Source organism: Apus apus, chromosome 19 (assembly GCF_020740795.1).
Source record: "Apus apus isolate bApuApu2 chromosome 19, bApuApu2.pri.cur, whole genome shotgun sequence".
NCBI classification, from domain to species: Eukaryota; Metazoa; Chordata; class Aves; order Apodiformes; family Apodidae; genus Apus; species Apus apus.
In genome coordinates this window covers 7,858,249-7,877,095 of record NC_067300.1, presented here as the reverse complement: position 1 = coordinate 7,877,095, position 18,847 = coordinate 7,858,249, and positions in this window count along the sequence as shown.

The window sequence follows — 18,847 nt, the reverse complement described above, 5'->3', positions numbered from 1 at the left end:
GATTTCTGCTGCCAGCTGTATGGGGCACTCCAGAAAACACCTTATCACCATGTGATTTTGAAAGACTGCTTCAGTTTTTTTCCACAGGCTGCTCTTCCCTGCTCACCCTCACACTGCTGTTCCTCTGTGCACGTTCAAGCAGCGAGAGAGCCTGGCCAGCCTTGCCAGGTGAACTCACAGACCGTGGGGCCAAGGTTTTCCTTCTAACTGTATGTGCCCTTCAGGCCACAGCAATGCTAGTCCACTTCAGAAAGTGCTGTTGCTCCAGCCTGAGGTAGATGCAGCTCTTCGGGAGCAGTGATGGACAACCCAAAGAGATAGATCCACAGGGAGGATCAAAGAAACCTGATTCCCCTAAAAATACAGGCAGAGGCAGGAGGTCTGTAGGGAGCCCCAGGGAGAGGCATTGCCATGGGCTCACCCATCTCCCTCCAGTTTTGATCTGCAGGAGATGTCTGTGCCCTGTAACAGGGATACACTGGTCCTACAGGGGCACATGTCCTACACAGACACGGGAGAGATGCACTATGAGAAACCAGCCCCACCCATCTGCCTGGAAAAAAGGGGAAATGGAGCAACTAAAGCACCTGTCTGGGACTACTTGGTATGTCTCAGCTTCACTCCAGCTATCCCAGTCCAAATGTCTATCTTTTTCTGGTGCACAAAGTTCTCCTGCACTTTGGAAGAGTCAGGGGCAGCTGGGAAGAGTAGAACAGAATTTGCCATGGCTGGTGCTGCTCTGCAGAAACACCACCTTTCTGCAGCAGCACAGGATGGAGCTAGAGCAGATGCAGCTGTGGGGGTCAGTACAGGGGACCTCCTGCATGGTTGCAAACCAGCCTAACCTAGTGCCAGCAAGAGAAAAAAAAAAAAACAGCAATTCATCAGGGACATACTTAAAACACCACCACATGACACTACAGCAGGCTTCTCTTCTCCTCATTCCTCTCAGGCTTTTAGCAATATTTCCAATCAAACTTCCCAGCCTGGTTGGTACAGGGAGGGGACCCCCATCCCAGCACTGCTGAGCAGCCTTCAGCACCAACAAGGTATTTTGGGGAGACAGGGGGGCTCAGCTGCAGCACCACAGGCAGGCTGAGCCTCTTGACTCCCAGGGGGTCAGGCTGGAAGCCCCTCACACACTCAGAGGTGTCCTCTCTCCCTCCAGCAGCACCAGAGATGGATGCAGATAGTGGACTGGGCCCAAGCAACCAAACCCCAGCACTGAGTCCCCAGCTCAGGGCAGAGCAGATGCAAAGCAGCCCAGCTTGCTCGGCTCTTGCGGGGATGATGCTTTCACAGCTGCAGAAACCTGGTCCAAGGTTTTTGGTTTAGGCCAATCTCCCAGAAATTCTGTCATCATGCAGTGCATCACGCACACTCCCGGATCCGCATTACACAGAGGATGGCCCTGGTCCAGCACCTCTTAAAGTCAGTGGAAAAACCCTCCCTCGCTACGACAGGAGCTGGCTCGGGCCATATACGAACTGACAGATACCATGGAGTGAGAGAGGTTGTTTTAATCTGGGAATATCTGGTGGCCCCAAAGCTTCTCCTGGAGATGGGCAGGGCAGCAGTGTCTGTGGAACGGGTGCTGCTGTGAAGAGAAGTTCCCAACCTTGCAACAGCCTTTTCAAGGAGCATTTAACCAACAAGGTTATCTGATCCATGTGCTCCCAATGCAAGGGAACTGCTCGGGTTTCCAACTGCACACATCATCTGATGCTCATAAAATGAGCTTGATGTGTCTGGAAACCCCAGAGCCAAAGAAACATTATTTCAATGGGGAAAAAAAAAGTCAATAATGCTTTAAAAAAAAAAAACAAAAACAAAACACCACGTGGACAGACAGGGATGGGTGGCTGGCGTACCTGTGGTTTTCCAGCAAAGTAAATGTTCACTGATAAAACTCACAATCTCCTTATAAAGGCAAGATCTGGTTTGCCTGTAAAGGAGAAGTCTTGGAGGAAGTTTTACATACATTTCTCCTCTCTTTCTATGTCTTTATTTGTATTTTCACAGTAGTTGAGCTAATCCAAATGGAGCAGGAGTGAGGGTCCAGGTTATAACCAAAGTATCAGGTAGCACCTTCACATCTGGAAGGGATTTTGACACAAGTCCTCCCAGACTTACAGACAGTTTAAAAGCAAAATCTGATAAATAGCAAATGTTTAGCAAGTCAATAGGAAGCTGCATTTGCAAGAACATGTGGCTCTAGCTGGTCTAGCAGCGCCGCGTTGCCAAGGCCCCTCACGCATTCACACACGTACCTGCAGCAGGGCAAGGGTTTGCCGTGGCTCTGCCTAGGCCTGGTCTCAGTTACAGATGGAAGGATTAAAGACAGATGTGTCTGTATGTCCAGACATGTCCAACAGCCCTCTTCAAAGCCTGAGCAGGTCCTGAGCCTCTCTGCTTTGGAAGTAAGGGGCTTGCTTCTCCTTCCCACCCTAAACCAAGTCTCCTTAATTTTCCATTTGCCCCCCCCCAGCCTTGTGTTTAAGGTAGGAAAAGTATAAAGAGAGATTAATAGCTCAGGAAAGCATCACAGGCCCAGTCCCAGCAAGCCTGCTGGCACACCAGGCACTGCTATCCCAGCACAGGAATTTTGGGGGCTGCTCTGGCCAGGGAGGACCCACTCAGGTCCCAGCAGAGAGGGTCAGAAGCACACAAGGTCACACCTGATTTTTGTGCAAACTGGGGTCCATTGGAGCCTCAACCCAAAAGGCAGAGCTGTTTCCTCCTTTGAAAACCCTTTGTAATCCCTGGAGAGCTGCAGCCTCCTCGGGGCAGAGGCTGATGGCCACCCGGGCAATGCCCTCCCAAGGAAAAGCAAAGTGCTGCTGCCAGCAAAACATCCTGCCATGAAAGCTCTTGCAGTGTTGCAACCCTGCCTGGTTCAGGGAGATTTCATACCAATAAACACTCAAATGACTACCCGAAATGTGGAAAGAGGCTTTAAAATAGAGAGAATTATGCAAGAAGGGGAGAGAGAAGGGAGAGATGGAGGAGTAAGAAGTGACCAGGAAAACCACCAGAAACCCTCCAGGATGCCTGCCTGTATTTAAGGATAACGTGTCCAGCTGTCTTGCCAAGTCCCACTCATTTGGAGCTGGGCTCATGTTTTGGATTAATTTTAAGGCAGTTCCTAAAGCATCTCACTCACACAAGGAAGAATTTTCGTCTCCTTGGCCAAGGTGACCTTTTAAAACATGTCACTATTTTTCAACCTCTCACTCATTTAAAAATTGTCATCACCCGAGAGCTGCAGGGCACTTAAGTGGAGACAATTCCTTTTCTGATGCTCACCAGCCTCAAGGCTCTGGAGCATCCTGGAGTTGGGCTGGGTATGAGGATGTGGGGCTGGGGGAGGGAGCATTTCCCTGCAGGTCAGGAGTGTTCCTCTCTCCTGTGAGCATCACCCAAACAAGTGCTGAGAGTAGATATTGCCCCTTCTGGATATGTAAGCCTCTCCAGGAAAGCCACCATGGGCTGGTTAAAAGGTTTTCCACAGAAACTAGTCTTCCACAGAAAGGTATTATATTCTTTTTTAAAGTAAAAAATGGTGTGGACACACACACCCTCTCCAGATTGATGCCTTTATGTGAAGAAGAGAAAAGTAAATTGCAAATATTGCCCCAGACTGACTGCTCCATTGCAGATGGGCTCTCTGCTCAGCTCCTTGCTCAGAACAACCCTAAAAGGAGCCACCTCAAGATATGCCCCAGTTGCTCAGTCTCCATGAGGAAGATGAATTCAAGGTGTCACCCCCAGCTTCCAGACGCAACAGGGACAGATTTTTTTGAGCAGAAACACACGAGCAGTCTCTCCCAGATTCACCACTCAGCCCACCTTCTCACCCAGGCATCCGCAGCATCCTAATCGCCCTGGAATCCAAAGCATGTCCATGGCAGGGCCTGTCAGATGCTTCCCATTTAGCTCAAATGTTTGCAAAATGCTCAGTCACTGACTCACTGCAGGGCCCGGGGTGAGCCAGCAGCACTGGTGCTCAGCTGCCCTCACTGCACCATGGCAGAATTGTGCCCACTGCCCTGACGGGGTGTTTGGCCAGAAAAAGAAAGGGGTTTATTGGAAGCTGAGCATCCCTTGGTACTTTGCTCAGTATCAGTGGCAATGCTGAGCAACAGCAGTGATCAGAAATTAGACCTTTGGCTGGAAGGAAAAAAAAAAAAAAAATCAATCACAAGATCTCACTGGTCCCCTGACCCAAAGGTGCCAGATGCAGCACAAAGACATCCTCCCACAGCAGCTTTGGTACAGTAGCATCCAGCCCCAGGGAACCAAGACATGCAGAGGTAGCCATGAAAATGAGACAGACATCTGGGGGTTCAGTTAAGCAGGTTTCCTCCAACCAGGGAGAAAAGTTGAGCTTGGGCTCGCCTGGATTTGGGAGATGAAGTTCTTGGGCAGCTCCATGGTTTTATTTAAACCAGTTCAACCAGCCTCACATAACCTCATCCCACGAGGGGAACGCAAAAACTCAAGGTGCCTCTTGTGCAATAGATGCTGCTCTCTACCCAAGCAGGTCTGGGATAGTGCTCAGAGCTTTGCTCCATCTCTGTCCAGGCTGAAGGAAAGACCACACACAAAACAGTTTCAGGATGCCAGCAGCTGTGCACAAAGCATTTGGTTTACATTAATTATGTCTGGACAAAAAAATATAAAATTGAGGGGGGAGAATGAGAACAAGCAAACCAGGAAGACAGGAGGGGTGGAAAGAGGCTTCTGCATCATCCTGAGGAGATCTGCTCGGGTCCCAAATGCAAATTGCAGCACACACCATGTGTCTTAACACCTGCCACCCAGCACAGTGTGCTCCTGCCCTGCACGGGGCCTGTAAACAAACACCTTGATCAATGAGAAGGACAAATGCTGCCTGTAACGCTCTCAAAGACCCCAGTGGGCCCCTTTCCTCCCAGCTTTGCTCCCTGTTCCACTTCCCTCTTCCTCCATTCCTGTGCAGAAATGGTCCCTAGAAAGATGGGGTAAAGTGAAGCAAATGCTGCTGCTGATAGTGGGAGAGATGCTGCTGGTTACTGGGGAGGGAAGCAGAGAGATAGGAGAGGAAGTAACATGGGGAGGAGGCAGATGGCAAGTGGAGTCATCAAAACCAGAAAAATCCCATTGGTTTCCCAGCAGTGCAGAAATCCCTGGAGTGGCTGAGCAAAGCCCTTCACCATCTCCTCTCCAGCGAGGGCCAAAAGCAGTGAGGACTTTTCCAGCAGCAGGGAATGCCACCCCCTAGGAATGGGCACCCTATACTGGCACACACCTATGGGCCCCCCATGTGCTCCCCAAGGGGAAAAGGAGCCTGGGGAGGTGCAGGCTCAGCTTGCCTTGCCTTGGGCTTGAGCAACCAGCAGAGACCAGAAGGATCAGATCTCCAAAAAGCAAAGCCCCACCACAAAGGGTCCACAATGCTGCTCATCATGGGAGAGGGGTAGCACAGTTCCCACCTTGGACCACGCACTGGGCTGCACCAGCATCAGCCCACCAGCCCAGCTCCAGGGTCACCAGCACGTACAGGGTGGGACAGCCAGCCCTGATCCCCCAACACCAAACAAAGGGACTACAGAAAGTTGCCTGTGACCTCCAGCAGCTGCACCCCTGCTATGTTCTGCACATCCCCATCCCATGCAGCCTCCCACAGGCACTGCAGCAGTCCCTGACCTACCCTCGCTGTGCCACCAGCTGTACAAATCCTAAGTACATCCCCATCTCCCCAGGGCCTGCTCCAAACCAAGCGAAGAATACGGTCAGGTTGTGGCGTTGCCAGGTCCAAGCAGCTGGCACTGGTTGTTCCACCACATCTCCCACAGCTGGCTGTCCCAGGACAGCACAGCAGGGGAGCACAGTGGTCAGGCTCCCTCTTAGCCCTCCACCCTGCTGGGCAGCTGCTCCCAGCCTCACTGCAGAAGGAGCTTTCACATTGCAGCAGCGCTGTCTCCACTCGGCGCCTCAGGGGGCCCAGCCTGCGCACGCCAGAAGCTGGACTGACCCATGTCAGAGGTGATTAATTTATCAGGCTTTTGGCACCCACCACTCTCCGCCAGAAAAACAATATCCCAAATTCCAGGCCCTCCCGCCCAGCAGATGTGTCTGCGGCGAGGGCGACCGTTCCAGCCCGTCTCGCAGAAGCCGCCGCAGGGATGCGGCACCCGGGGCTCCCGCGCCTTCCCCGTCCCCGTGGTGCATCTGCTGGAAAACCTCCCCTGGGACCAAAGCCGAGGGGCTTTGTGCCAGGCTGCTGTTTCAGTGGGTCCAGCCTCTTGGCCCACGTAGGTGTCTAAGCTGCCGAGCCACCGAGGAGCATGGGGACGAGTGTACAGCTGATGGGTGCTGGCATGTCACCTGGTCAAGTCCCTGCATCCCAGGGAGGAGCAGCATCGTCCTGCCCTGGTGCTCCCCAGCCCACAGAGCTGCCTGGCCCCAGGCAGCACGTCTGTGTTTGAACTGAGCAGGCACTGATTAAGGCTTAATTAATCTGTATCATCATGGAAGCACTCCAGGTCTTTAAAGAACACATTAACCACGTTGTTATTATTAGCAGAGAGGGTCAGAGGACAGGGACGAGGTGCAGCCTTGCCTCAAACACAAGCTGAGCCCTGCAGCTCGTCCTCCCCGCCTCAATCTAACCCAGAGGGTGGTGATATCATTGAGATGCCATCAAGCACTAGGACACCAGGCAGCCAAGAAACAGGAGAGATTTTTCTGCCTCTCCCCCAGCCCTGCTGCCTCCCCATTGGGTTTCAGAGCAGGGATGGGAGCCTGTTGGAGCATGGAGCCAGCCAGCCCCTCTGCACCCCAGCCATGGGGAGACCTGCTGCCTGGCCAAGGCCAGAGCTCACCCTGACGTCAGGGTGAGGGGGGACAACGAGCAAACAGCCTCTTATTTATCCCAAAAGGTCAGAAGCGCCTTGGAAGAGGCTGGAGCTGGATCCCCACGGTCCAGAGGAGGCCAGCGTCTCCTCGAAGGAGAGGTTTCACAATTCATCTCCGTTCGCTGTGGCATTTTCATCACGGTAGTTCGACTTATGCAATTACATAAAAAACATCTAATGAAATCTCGGTGACACAAAACATGAACGTTTATATTGGCCTCCCCGTGCCGCAGAGTTGATCTTGGCCGGGGCGTCCAGACAGACATTCTGCATTCTTCAGAGATTAAGCACTGAAACGCTCCGGAGAAACCCAGCTGCCCGCTCCCCCTGCAGCCGCGCCGCTAATTCCAACCACATGCTCGCCGGCCGGGAAAAGGGGAACACGTACCTTCCACACACACACACAGACACGGGTGCCACCAGGGACCCAGCCTGGCACCCTACACACCCCCAGCTGCACCCCCATCACCACCAGCACTCATGGGTCTCCCCAACTAAATACATGCGCAGCTCGGTGGAGAAAGTATCAATAAGGCACTGAAAACTTTGAGGAAATAAAAGGAGGGATGGGTGACCTGGAGCTGGAGCCCCCAGTCCTGACCCCAGAGCCCCAGTCCTGACCCCAGAGCCATGCTGCCCACAAAGCACCTCACCAGTGCTTCCAATTCATCAGCCCGTGAGACGTCAGATCCCAGGCAAAATAAGGGAGTCCAGGAGGCTCTGGGAAGTCAAACCCTCATCCTGGTTCAGTTCCTATCCACCTCCCTTTTGAAAATTCTTCTGTCTCCCAGAAGGCAGGAACTTTTGTTCTCAACAGTGCACCAGGAGCCCAGCAAGGAGCCACAGTGCTTCCAGAAGTGGGGATGGCGACACGAAGAGTGGACGCCCCATCCTGATGTCACCCACATCACCCCTGCATGGATTTCAGGCACCACTTTACCCAGACCTGCACCCAGGGGCCACTGGGCAATGCTGGCGTGGGTGACCACAGCACTGATGGGCAGAGCCACCTCCCCACCACTGGCCAGGACACATCCCACCATGCATACCTGCTCCCACTGCAGACATTTCCATATTTTAACACCCAGGATAATGACTCCACTGCAAATCCCCATCCCAGTGCCCACTGCAGCCTGGGAAGTGCAGTTCCTCCAGCAAAAGCATCTGTGGGCAAAGATGCTGTCCAGAAAGACACTCATCATACTGGGTGGCACCACTGAACCAAAGGCCACCACAGAGCTTTTTATACCACCCTTGTGTGTGGCTGGTCATGAAACCCACATGAGACCTCATTGCTAGTGGAGGGGGAAGAGGGACAAACGCCGAGCAGCACCAGCTCAGGCCACCAGTGACTTCTGCAAATGGTTATGGTTGGACTTGATGATCTCCAAGGTCCCTTCCAACCAGGATGATTCTATGATTCTGTGAAATATGGGTCAGTTCAGGGACAGGACCTGCTCATGGGACTAGATGTGACCACCAAGCTCCTGCCCCACACCACTGGCTGCAGCTGAGGCTCTTGAAAAGCCCCAAACAGCCTCATTTGAGCGAACAGGGGGGATCCAAAGCACAAAACCCACCAGAGGACCCACCTGTCCCCCACCCTGGTGCCCTCATTTCAAGGGCGGAACGTTTTCGACATGCTACAACCCATCGGCAAAACAAGATGTCAGGGCTGTAACTGCTGCTGGCCTCGATTCCTCCGGGGTGTGGGAGGGATCCAGGAATAACAAGGGGGGGGCTCAGGGAGCAGCAGGCTCCCCCCACCCCCCTCTCTCGGGTTGCAGCCGGGGCTCCAGCCCCGCGGGCGCATCGGCCGCCTGCCCGCACAGGATGTCTGTGAAGGCTCGTCGGGCTTTATCGCCTTGCACGGAAGGAGGAGGAAAGACAGGACAGGGGAGGGGGAAGAGAGAGAGGAAAAATAGCCCCTTATTCTATTCCGCTTTCATCAGGGAAGCATCCAGCCGTCCAAAAAAAAATTTAATGTCTTTTTTTTTTTAGCAAGAAAAACAGCTGTTGTGGTACTTTAAGGCCCAGCGTATTTTGGCCAGGGCTGCATGTTGTGGATATTGGCTGAGTCAAGGTTAGCTGTTAAAAGGCAGAAGTTCTAGACCCATACGAGGAAACATCGCGTTCCTTTATATTCAGATAATATTTACTCCCAGGCCTGTTTTGTTTTGTTTTCTTCTCCCTCCTGGAGGGGGACCTGGCCCTGTGGCTGCCCTTGGCATCCCACTGCACAGGCTGGGGGGGCTGTGCCCGGGTCACAGCAATCTGGGGGCTATGGAAGCCCCAGGAAAAGCAGGGGAGGCTCCACCTGGCCTCCAGGTAAGTTTGCCCTCCAGTTTTCAGCACTGCCTGACTTTGAGCCATGCCTTGTGCTGAGGGGCAGACAGGGGGGCAGGAGTGGGGGTTCCATGCGAGGGGCCCATCCCAGCAGCAGGGGCACTGAAGGGGTCCAGGGGGATGAGGGGGACTCGCAGAACACGCACTGGTCTCACGGTACGGCACTCATGTACCTTTCACCATTCAGACTGGATCTTTATCCCCTAGGGATAAAGATGACAACAAATCTGTGCAGGCAAAGCAGGAGAAGGGGGAGGCAAGCCCCCATGCCATTCATCCCACCCTGTCCCCAGGAGGGGCCGTCCCCAGCTGAGGTGCCATCACATTTACCAAACCCCCACAATATTAACTCCTCAAAAATTAAGTGCAATTTTAATATTAATTTTTCAGCTTTATCTTTTCATAACTTGGTTCTGTTAGAGATCTATGGTTTTTAAGTTACTGCCCATTTAAACACCTGTATCTAATGCAGGTCCCCAAATCAGCCCTGCCCTGGTGCTGTGCTTGGGACAGGCCAGTCCTCTCCAAAATGTCTTTGTGTGGGTTCCTTCCAGCTCCCACCTGTACTGTGCAAGTGGAGATCCTAAGTCAAGAAAGGTGGGGCCAGGGTGTGCATTTACATGGCATGGAAATGAACCCCCAAAAAAGGAACCCAAACTGGACACAGAGCCCCCAGGCTGCACAGCCCCACGATGCCACCCAGACTCTAAATGACTCATCTTCTCATAAAACTGGTTTGCTAAGGAAGAACAAAAAGCCCTTGCCCCGAAACAATTCCTCTGCTCCTGCCAAGCTCGGCAGGACCAATCCGCACTGTCTCCCTGTTTCTCCAGAGCTCCCAGCTCCAGCAACCCCCACCACGGTGCCACCTCCAGAGCCTGGAGCCAGACTCCCCCCTGGATTCCCTGCAGTGCTGGGGCTTTCCTCCCCACCTCCTGCCCAGCACCACACCTTACCAAACACGGAGTCACCAAACACAACTCTGCATATTTCACTAACCTCAGACTCTTGGATAGGGAGGGCTGAGGATGAAGAAAAAAAAAAAAAAAAGAAAAAAAAGTCCAAGGTGGAACCACAATGTTTATAAAATGGGTCACTGAATTATACATAAAAATATTTTCCTTGTGGATGCAATTACTTCCTGGACTTGTTATTCCACAGATGCTTAAGTTCGCCTCAAGCAACTCCAATAAATGCTTTACAGTCTGCGAGATCCACAGTAGCAGCGCTGGAGCGAATTGAGCAGCACTGTTTCAAATTTGTCAGAAAACCACACAGTGTTTTCATGCGCACGTTTTAGAAACCCAAACAAAATGATTCCCAACCGTCGTGCTCCCTTTCCTTATGCTTCTAATGGGTTTCACATGAGCTCCTCCAGACACAGGCAGAGCCCCAGGAGCTCAGGACACCCAGGCAAGCGCTCACCGAGAGCCGGGGAGCCCCCGGGAGAAGACAGGGACTGAGCACAGGCAGCATCTCCTCTTGCTCTCTGATACAGACTCTGCCCCATCTCACTCCCAGATTTTCCCATCTCATCCTCCTGCAAGGTCTGGCTCACCCAGTTGGTACACAACACAGCAGCAAGATGTATAACCAGCTTAGGAAGCTTTCCCAGGGGACACGAATTTTGGGAGCGAGGGGTGGTGGCTGCCCTTACCTGCCGTGGAGGCTGTGGGTGGGTGAGGCAGAGCTCAGGGGCTGGGAAGGACAATGAGAAAAAAAAAACCCCAAAGAAGCTGAAACAAAGCTGGTGGGAAGGGAAAGAAGCCGAGGCAGCCAGCTGGTCCCCAGTATCAGCACAGCCTGGCTTGAACAGCCTCCTCCAGTGGCAGGGACACATATCTGGACTTTTGCTTCTCTACCCAGCCACTAACTCTGAGAAAATCAAGGCCAAGGAGATTAATAAAGATTATTTTTTCTGAACCCATGTAAGGCTTGGCCCAAAAGCCCCTGCATAAAATCCTGGTCCATCTAGTGGATCTTGATTTTCAAAACCTCAAAGCTCTTTTTTTGTAAGAGCAAGTGAAACATTGATTGCCTTGAATGAGAAAGGAACTGAGGGCTGGGGTGTTGGGGGACACCCCAGGATCATGAGGCAAGAAGGTTGTTGTGCCAGCAAAATCAATTATCTGCCCAGGAACACTCCAGATTCACTTCAGGACTAACAGGTGGCTGTAGCAAGATTATCCTGTTAGCAAATCACCAGTGGAGCAGAAATGTGCTTTCAGGTCTCTGCTTTCACTCCAAACTTAATCCACGGGACTTTCTGTGAGCGTGATCAACAGGTTAAAAGGTGCCTGCAAAAAATGGGCTTATAAAAAGCTCCTTATTCCCTGCCCTCGCTCCCAGCCCCTGGATGGGGACAGGGACATCAACCCCACAGCTGAGCCACATGCAGCACTAGCATGGTGCTGTCCACCTTGGAGGTTAATCCAAGGGCCCCTCAGGGAACACACTGGCATTTTTATTTGGGATTAAGTCCCAGCACATCTTAATTTTCAATTCAACTGCTGCTGAAAAGAAACATAAAATAAAACAAGCGCCAGCAGAGGGGAGGGAGGGAGGAAGGGAGAAGGCAGCACCGGGTCTGCCCACGGCCCCAAATTAGCAGCAGAAAAACGTTAACATTCCTGTGCTGGCCCCTGGCCAAGGGATGGAGCAATTTAGGAGACTGCAACACAACTGCTGGTGAACATACGTTCAGTCTGTGGGTCCCGGTGCTGCAGGCAGCGGGCAAAACCCTGGGCAAGGGCTGTGGCTGAGAGCACAGCCCCACACTCTGCTCCTGGGGAACAGCCCCCCAGGTGCCTTTAAATGCCACAAGTGTTTTCCTTCCTAAGGAAAAGGGGTTGGGAAATGCCACACAAGAGGTGATGCATCCTACATGGGATTTCACCATGGCTGGACACCATCAGCTCCAGGTCCCCAAGCCAGCAGTGCCTAGATCACAGGGGTCATATCCTGTCCCTGGATGTGTGAATCACTGCATTCTAGGGGCAACAAACAGGACGACACAGGGACAAGGACACTCTGAAGGGGAGCACAACATCCCCCAAAGCATCCCCAGGACCTTGGGCCAGCCCTTACTGCAAACATGCATCAGCAAATCAGGTGCCCCCAACCCCTGGAGTTCCACTGGCTCCCCGCAGAACGCAGCACCCCACTGCAGACCCCAGACCCCACTGCAGACCCCCCCAGCACCCCACGCAACACCCACCCGAGCCCTGGCCACAGCTATCCCTGGCTGCCAAGGCAGTTAATACCTCTGGCTGGTGCCCTGGTACCCTCCTGATTTAGCCATTTGCCGGGCGCTGGAGGCAGCGTGCCGTGCTCGAGCGCTGGCGAGGGCTCCAATCTGTTCCTCATTAGGAGGGGCAGACAGCCCAGCGCGGGAGTCTGAGCCCTAATCTCCTTTCCAGTTGGTATCCGTCAGCAGATGTACAACAAGTGGTTGGATTTTTTTTCTTCTTCTTCTTTTTCCCCAGCTGGGGGAGGATAAAATGCCGCGGCTCCAGCCGAGGCTTTGCCGGTCGCACGCGGAGCCCGATGGCAGGTCCCGGCGCACCGGCACGGCTGCCAGCTCTGCTCCTCTGGCGTGGTGGTTTATTTTACCAAGGTCTTTCTTGGAAGAAGTGGTGATGAAGTTAACAGCCTGTGAGCCATAATTGGCTCACATTAAATCAAGGAAATGATATGTTTTGTTTTGCCCCTTTTTTTTAAAAAAAAAAAAAAAAGAAAAAGAAAAATCATATTTAACAGGATAAAACCACACCGAGCCAAGGAAGGAGCAGGCAGCAGCTCTCAGGAATTTGGGGGGAGATTTGTGTCCCAAGGCATACAGAATTCAACTCCTTGCCGTCAGAGAAAAAGCAGCTTCACTTCAAATACCCAGCAGAAATGTCCATAGCAAGGGAAGGGGACCCAAAAAACCCACCCAGATTGGGGCGCACAACAGACGTGGCTCCAAGGCCTGTCCCAACAGCCCAGAGAGTTGAACTGGGCAGGCTAAAAAAAAAAAAAACAAAAAAGATTTCTTAGAAGAATTATTCTTGAGCGCCGGTTTATTTATCTCACCACCTCTCAAATAACACAGGGTGTCAAAAACCTTGTTGGGGCACTGAGGGCCACGGGGGCTTGTCCCAGTCTGAGGCAGCCACATCCCAACGTGTCCTGCCCAATGCTAGATTTTGTGGAAAACCTGAGCTGTTTCCTAGGCCAAAAGCACAGCATCCTGGGGATGCCCAGCCCCAGCTCTCATGCAGTATCACTGTGCAGATGTCCCAGCATGAAGATTAACCACATCATCCAAGCAAGACAAGACACAGATGTATGGGGTGCAAGGACCGTGGGGGACCAGCTCTGAGCACTGCTGTCCACATCCCTCCCTCTCCTAGGAGCCACCGTATCCCCAGGAAAATTCAGAGGAGTGTGGCCCTGCACTGCTTCACACTGCTGACAAACACTGGCCCAGGCCAGCAGCCACCCAAGAAAAAAGCTGCAGCAGGAGATGCAGCAAATGACAGAGCCACCACATCACACCAGAAGGGTTGGGAATCTGTGATCTGCCCCCACGTCCCCTTCTTACCCACCATCTCAGTTTCACTTTTACCTGCAGGCACTGGAAATTGTGGGTTGGAAGATTTCATGCAAGCTGAAAAAAAAGCCCTGCAAGCAGGGAAACGCCATCCCACTTTAGGTAAATCCCACACCCAGCTGAGGATCACACACGTCTTCCAGCTCACTCTGGCTTCTGGGTTAGCCAGGTCGGAAATGGGACACCAAAACCCCTCACTGTGAGCCTGGGGGGATGAACAAGTCTCTCACTTGTGTGATGACCAGGAACCCCCCAAATTCAACCTTTTTCCAACTTAAAAACAACAATAAAATCCCTCAATGGGAAATTCTAATTTCATTTGGAAATGTCATTTCCAAATGGCACATGAGAAATCATGCTCCGATCGAGCGTTGCTGACAGGGAAATATTTATCCCCACAAAATTTCCACATAAAACCATCACTTTTGTCAGTAGGTCTGGACAGCAGCAGCAGAGGGAGAAGGCAGCAAGAGGGAAGCCAGGAGGCACAGGCAGCCCTGCCGGGTGGGTCAGAGCCCCTCGAACAGAAACACAACAGGTCTCCCCGAGACTCATTTTGAGACAAGATACAGCCTTTCCCAACACAGTCATAGCAAGTATCTAATATTCAAAACCAGTTGTATCTCTGTTTCCAATAGCTTAAACCAATACAAGCCTCTGCTCCCAAGCTCCACAACATTCCATCATTCAGCATCGCCGCTCTCACCCGGCACACATTTCTCAGTCTATTAGGCAGAGTTATTCCTTTGCTCTGTGTTTTGATACTTACAAAGTCATTACCATCCCTCGCATGCACATCCATCATCAGGGCTTCAAACTCCAGTAAGTCCCAAAAAAGCTATTTTCCACTCACCATGCAGCCTGCCAGGCTCTGTTCTTCTACTCTGTGCTGCTTCATCCATCGAAAGACATTTCAGCAAGTTCCGAGTCCAACAAAATAAACAGATGGCAGCCCAAAAAGGTGGTGATGTTTTTTCTATGAGGGGGAGAGCGAGGTGAGGGATACAGCAGGGGAGAACTGACTTCTGTCTGCCTGGTTGGAAAAGCTAACCTGGGATCTAGGCACCTATGCCCATCTGGAGCTAGGGGTGCAAGGCAACATTTTGTAAAGCAATAGGATATTGGGAAGCTCCTGGGTTTGGACTTCCCCAGCTCCACAAGCACCATGGTATAGGGGTGCACCCAGCTTGGTGCACCCCACCAAGCACCCACCCTTCCTCCACAGGCCCCCAGCAGACACCCCATGTGGCTCTGCAAACCAAGCACATACCATTCACCTACGTTCTGCAAGAAGATGGTTTACCATCATACCTCTACATCACCTCAACAGCTCCCTGGGGGGAAACACACACCCCTCAAAATCCCTCATGTGCACCCACAGAGCAGCACTGTGCTGCAAAACACCAGCCCTAGGGGATGCAGGAAAGAATCCCTGCCCCAGCCCAAGGCACAACAGCCCCAGGGCTGCCCCAAGCCCAGTGCAGGCACTGAGTGTTATTTCATCTCAACCCAGAAATCACCAGCTCAGACATAGGGGGAAGATTTATGAAGGGATGTGGCCAGAGGAGGGATGGAGACAGATCTCCTTGAGAAGTGACTGATTTCTTCTTTACAAGAGGAACAGAAGTTAATTTATGAATTGGGTTAGTCAAGTTGCCAAGTGGCTTTGATGCAGTTTGTTTTTTTGCATATGTTCATGATCTATTGCACAGTTGTCAGAGCGGGAGGAAGGTCCTGTTGAGCCTGAGCAATGCATCACGCTGGCCCAGGCAGCCAACAGCTCTCAGCAAAACCAGATCATCCTTTCATCAGCCACGGGCAGATCCACTGCTTTCCCTAAGTGGGCACCTCATTCCTCCCCAGTTCACCCCTGAGAGCCTGGAGCCCCATCATGTGCCACAGAAGTGGGGAGCAGGGCAGGAGCCCCTTCCCCGTGCCGATAGCCAAGCACTGCTCACCACAGACACTACCCATGCAGAGTCTTCTTTCACCTTACCCACCCTTGGGTTTTGATAGGACTTACAGGAAGTTAGGGGAGTTCCCAGGCAGATGTGGAGCAGGGGCAGGGTGGTGGGTGCTTTACTTCATAGCCAGGGTGCACTTTTAAAAATAAACCATAGAGGGCAGAGCAAGGATGTGATGCTCCCCAAAAGAAAACATGGGGACCCTTTACACCCACCCTGAGGGTCCACCCCGTCCCCGCCACACACAAGCAGGGATGGAGCTCCCAGGGCTCAGCCCCAGCTCCCCCCGCCCAGCCCCAGCTCCCCCAGCCCTTACAGGTGCTTGGAGGTTTTTCAAGACACAAAGTAATTTCCTGTTTGAAGCAGCTGACAAATCTGCACAGAAAGTGGATAACCCTTCATGTTTCAGAGAAATCGACTGCACAGGCTCAGGGCTCCTCTCCAATACGCTTTTTCCATCCGGATATACGGGGGGGAGATTGAGTTGAACACTCTTCTCTGTCCCATGTTCAAGTGGCTTGAGGTTTAAGGACACATACTATGTCCTTCCATGAGGTTTGTGACAGTGTGTGCAGCAGCAACGTGCCAAACAGCCCAGGGCACTCTCCCAGCCCCATCCTAACACCACACCCAGCCCAGAAAACCCAACAGCCACTGCCAGTCTTCCCTTCCTTGTACTCCCTCCAAAAAAACTCCCACCAACAGTGGGAGGAAACCTTGGTAATTCAACTATCTCACAAATACAGCAAAACCAGCTAATGCCCGTTTATGGCCCTTGATGACTCTTCAGTTAATAGTTGTTTTGTAGCCAGAAGCAAGAGAATTAAATCAGACTCAAGCAATAGCCCCTCTGGGGCAGGAGGTGGCACACGGAGCTCCAGCCCTGTGCACCCACATGCTGGGGTTACACCAGGGTGACCAGGCTCACCCCACTGACTGAGCTGGTCCCACATCTCCAAAAAACAGATGAAGGAAGGGAGGTGAGTTTAGCAAGAAATGCTTGTTGCATACAAATGGCCATTTCACGGTAGTCTGCTCTGAGCTGCCTCCTCTCCACACAAGCCACCAGCTTGCCCAGCCAGGTCAACACCAAGCACTGCCACCAAACCCGCCCCATCAGGACACAGAATCTCTCCCTGCTTCAGTTTTTGCCTCTGCAAAGGGAAAGCTCCCAGTCCTTGTCTTTGAGAGACCTGAACATTCAAAGGACAAACAGACGCATCAACATGAACAGAAGCCTTTTGTCCGCTCCCCCCCAACATACCACAGAGCAGCAACGGAAGTTTCACACCTTTGCTGTAAGAAATACTGTTCCCAGCAGGAACCCACAGCCTCTCCAAGAGACAAGGACAAAAGCTAGCACTACCCTACACGGGGCAGCATGCTCTGCCCCACCGCAGTCCCCAAAAGCAGCAGCCAAACAGCTCCATGATGGAGACAAACAGAGACAACAAACCAGCAAGCCTACAGCTTCCCCCTTGCTCAAAATATTTATAACAGAAACCAAATTTCAGCGAGGAAAAAGCAAAAAGCCCTTACCTTGCAGCAGCCTCAGCCCCCGGAGACCTTGCAACCATGTTCCCTGGCGAGCACCATCATGCTCGGCACCTGCAGCCCCTTTTCACCTGCACCTGGGGGCCTTTTTCTGATTTGCAGGGCTGAAAGGCAGCTGTTCTGGGGCGTGACGTGGCAAAGATTGCATTGCAGGGGCTCAGCACACCTAGTTGGGGGAAAAAAAGCTGAGGCCCAGGAGGGGCAGAGAAGATAAAGAATAACTTTCTCAACTAGTGGCCTTAAGGAATTTGAAGAGAAAGGACGCTGCAAATTCACACAGTCTGAGGCAGGGTGATTCACACTGAATTTGCAGCGTCCTTTCTCTTCAAATTCCTTAAGGCCCCTCATTTGCAGATATTCACTGGTCTGCAAGATGCAACCAGCTGCAACCCATCCTGGCCTCTGCTGCCCCATGCAGGGCCACGACCTTGCACAGAGCTTTGCCAGGCTGGGAGCAAAAGGATGCTGCTGGCCTCAGATGCAGGAGCAAAGAGGATGCTAAATAGTTCTTGGATGAGTTGGCCTGCTGCTTCAGTGTCCCCTTGCTCCATGACCTTTCTTCCCACAGAGAAGTCACAGCCCCGAGTGCCTGAGTCAGCTGTAAATCCCCAGCATTGACCAAACGCTGAATGTGACTCTTGGTGGTAATGGAACTAGATTGCATGGATGGGAAGACAGTGCATCCTGGTTGATCCTGAAGCATCACTGGGGCTCCCAGGCAGATTTGGGGGGTGGAGAAACCATCCAGGTGGTCCCAAAAGCACCAGGGACTAAGGTGAACAGTGGAAACAAGAGGAGAGCTACAGTAGTGTAGGGAAAGACGTATTTTGCTAACTAAATCTGAGTGCAAAGCCAGTAGGTGTGTCCCCCCTTTCCTCCAGGGTAAGTTTGGGCCTTGCAGCCCCCCAGGATCTGCAGATGCCCCAGCACAGCACTGTCTGCTGAGCCCTGAGGGGTCAGGCAGGATCAGGGGATGGAGGCAAAGACATCCAGAGGCAGCTCGGGGCCCCCAGCAGCTGCACCCAATGTGACAAGGATGCCATCCTCCCCATTTCCATCCTCATCAGCTTTCTTCATCCCCCTCATCTGCTCCTTGTGCCCCCTGTGTGTTCACCTCCCTTTTGTTTCCTCTCCTTCCTCTTCTTCAGCTCTGGTCTCCATTAAAAACCCTTCTCCAGGGTGGCTGTGGAGACTCACAGGGCTGCAATTTACCCAGAAAGCCACGGCCAGTCTAACTGGTACCGGTTCCTCACAGGGAGGGACGTGGCCTTAACAAAGGGACATTTCTGCTGGTGGAAACAGCTCTTCAAGGATGGGTTTTTCGTGTCGCTGGGTGGGACGGGGGCTGGGTGGGCCTGGCCTGAAGGCTGCCAGGCACCAGTGCTGCCCCGTGCCTCTTTGCCTGCTGGTTTTCTGGCCTTCCCCCCCAGTTTCCTCCCCAGAGGCCGGCCGGGCACAAACCTGCGAGGGAGGCACAGATTTCCCCGATT